The sequence below is a fragment of the Nannospalax galili genome, unplaced genomic scaffold (genome assembly GCF_000622305.1).
Source record: "Nannospalax galili isolate Female #2095 unplaced genomic scaffold, S.galili_v1.0 scaffold2683, whole genome shotgun sequence".
Lineage (NCBI taxonomy): Eukaryota > Metazoa > Chordata > Mammalia > Rodentia > Spalacidae > Nannospalax > Nannospalax galili.
In genome coordinates, this window is record NW_008349790.1 from 5,332 (window position 1) to 9,004 (window position 3,673).

Sequence of the window (3,673 nt, forward strand, 5' to 3'; positions counted from 1 at the left end):
CTATTTATTTATTTATTTATTTATTTTTATGTAATGTGTATGTGCTGGATAGCTTTAGTGTCAAGTTCACACACCTGAGTTCTGGGAACCCCAGTTGGGGAATTGCTTCCATTGGAGTGGGCTGTGGCATTGCCTGAGGGGCATCTTCTTGATTATTGAGTGGGAGGCTCCATCCCACTGCAGGTAGCAGCTGGGCCTATGTTGTATGAGAAAGCAGGTTGAGCAGGGGCAATGGGAGCAAGTCAGTATGCAGTGTTCCTCCATGACCTTTGCTCCATCTCTACCTGCAGGATCCTGCCTGAGTTCCTAACTTGGTCTCCCTGATGAACTGTGACCCAGGAGATCTAAGATAAAATAACTTTTTCCTCCCAAAGTTTGTTTTGGTCAAAGTATTTTGTCACAGAAGTAGAGAAACAAATTAGAATGAAATTGGTACCAGCGAATGGGGCATTGCCATGACTGTCCTGACCTTGGTGTTTTTAGGATGATGAAAGTGTTCAGAACTTTGTGCTGGAAAAGCCATTGAATGCTTAGAGTTTGTTGCTGTGGAGCTTGGAACAGTTATGCTGAAAGAGTTGTAAACAATGGAGGCTTGGCTTGTGAAGCTTCTTTGAATTGAGAACTTTTGGTTTCTGTTCAACTGGGACTGAAGAATCATCTGTGACTAAGAGACTGAAGTTAAAACTTTACTTTATGGGGACAATTAATGCTGGTTAGGTGGGGCTGAAAAATCATCTGTAATTAAAAAGAGACCAGCATCACTTTGGAAAAATCTTCTGAAAAGTATTTCCTTATGGTCAGCACAGGAGCTGTGATCCAGAGGGGGTCTGAGACTCCATCTCAAGCTGGAATCAGGACTTGGTAATGTGTAATAGTCTCCTGCATGGTTCTGGTGTTGAAAGCATGAAGGGATCACAGAGAGTAGCTGAGATTTGACACCTGAAAGTTTGTACTGTCTTATATTGTGATATTAATTTTAACAGCATATCTTTGAGACAAGAAACCAAAAGGTTGTGGTTTAATAGTGATGTATTTGTGTGTCAAGTTGACAAGGGTCAGTTGAGCTGGATAGCTTCAGTGTCAACTTGCTATAACTGGATTGAGGGATCCTCAACTGGGGAATTCCCACCATTGGACTTGCCTCTGATCATGTCTGTGGGCATTGTCTTGATTATTGAGTTATGTGGGAGGGTCCAGTCCATTCAGGGTACTGCCATCCCTGGGCAGGTGGGCCTGTATTGTATAAGAAAGCAGGTTGAGCAGACACCAGGGGAGCAATATAGTAAGCAGCATTCCTCTATGGCCTATGTTCCAGCTCTTCCCTCCAGGTTCCTGCCGTGACTTCCTACCTTGGACTCCCTGATGAACTGTGACCTGGGAGATGTTAGCTAAATAAACACTTTCCTCCCCAAGTTGGTATTGGTCAGAGTATTTTGTCACAGCAAAGAAGAAACAAACTAGAACAGTATATGAGGGTATTGCTTGCATATATATTTATATGGCCATGTCCTGCACTGCCCATGTAGGTCAGAAGAGGTTATTGAATCCACTGGAATTGGAACTGTAGTTAAGGACAATTTTTAGAATCCACATGGGTGTTGGGAACCAAACCTGGGTGCTCTGCAAGAGCAGCCAGTGCTCTGAACCACTGAAACATCTCTGGAGGCCCCTTCTGTCTTTCTTTATGTTGCTGAATCAATCAGTCCTGTCAGTCAGTGACTCAGTAATGACAGTTCTAATGATGTCATTAAATATACTGTCTTCTTTCCTCATATTCACTCTGTAAATGAATTAGTGTTTGCCAAAGGGGGGAAAAGTTTGTTCAAATGTATTCAACCATTTCAGGAACTCAAGTGGAATAGTAAAGTCACAGGGTTTTCTTTTAATTGAACAAATCAATCAGTCCTGTCAGTCAGTGACTCAGTAATGACAGTTCTAATGATGTCATTAAATATACTGTCTTCTTTCCTCATATTCACTCTGTAAATGAATTAGTGTTTGCCAAAGGGGGGAAAAGTTTGTTCAAATGTATTCAACCATTTCAGGAACTCAAGTGGAATAGTAAAGTCACAGGGTTTTCTTTTAATTGAACACTTCTTTTTCCTTTTAAATTTGCAGACAGATCTATGTGAAATCAAGGACTACCTATGTAGATGGTTCCAGGCCAGATGGGGCTACAGAGAGAGAGTCTGTCTCAAAAAGATCAGAAAAATATAAAGAATGCACAGGACACTGTAAATGTCCCATATTACTCTTCCCATTGAATACACTGAAATAATTTTACACATCGTATTTTATCTCAGGTGCCACTTCTGAGAGCCTATAGCAGACAATTCAATATATTCAGTGTTTTTCTTTTAAAATATTACCATTATTTCTCTTTATCCCCAAGGTTCCTTGTATAACCCTCCCTTCCCCCTCCCATTTAAATAACTCCATTTTTACCCATATCCCCCTTAGTAACACCTGTTTCCTACTGCTCTTCTCTCTCAGGTTCTTTCTTTTCCTTTACCTCCCTGGTTACTTTTCAATATACTGGTTCCTGTAGTTATATCCATATCTCCTTTAGTAACACTGGTTTCCTACTGTTCTCATTCTTAGGTTCTTCATTTTCCTTTACCTCCCTGGTTTCTCTTCAATATCCTCGTCCCTGCAGTTATGTCTGGATACATACTCACTTATAAGGATTTGGTGATAGGATCCACATATGAGGGAGACCATACATCATTTGTTTTTCTGAGTCTGTGTTATTTCACTTAGTATAACAGTTTCTAGGTCCATCCATTTACTTGCACATTTCATTATTTCATCTTTCTTCACTGCTGAATAGAACTCCATTGTGTAAATATACTGCATTTTTATTAACCACTCGTCAGTTGAGGGGCAGTTAGGTTGCTTCCATCTCTTAGGTCTTGTGAAAAGAGCAGCAACAAACACGGTTGTACAAGTGTCTCTACAATAGGATGAGTCCTTTGGGTATATGCCAAGGAGTGGTATAACCAGATCATATGGTAGGTTCATTTGTAGTTTTTTAAGCGGTCTCCACACTGTTTTCCACAGAGTTTGCACAAGTTTGCAAATCCCACCAGCAGTGAATGAGTGTTCCCCTTTCTCCACATCCCTGCCAGCATTTGGTATCATTTGTTCTCTTGATCCTAGCCAGTCTGACTGGGGTAAGGTGATACCTTAGGCTGGTTTTACTTTGCATTTCCCTAATTACTAATGATGTTGAACACTTTTTGAGATGTTTCTTAACCATCTTTATATCTTCCTTTGAGAACTCTCTGTATAGATCTTTAGCCCATCTTTTAATTGAGTCATTTGGTTTCTCAATTCTTTGGTTTTTGAGTTCTTTATATATTGTGGATGTTAAACCTTTGTCAGATGTGTCATTGGTGAAGATTTTTTCCCATTCTGTGGGTTTTCTCTCCGCTTTTTTGTTTCTTTTGCTGTACAGAAGCTTTTTAGTTTAATGAGGTCCCACTTGTTGATTCCTGACTTTAATTCCTGAGCAACTTCTGTCCAATTTAGAAAATCATTTCCTACACCTATATCTTGTAAGTTACTGCCAATATTTTCTTCTAATAGTTTCAGGGTATCCATTGAAGTCTTTGATCCATTTGGAGTTGATATTTATGCATGGAAAAAGATAAGGATCTAGTTTCATTCTTCT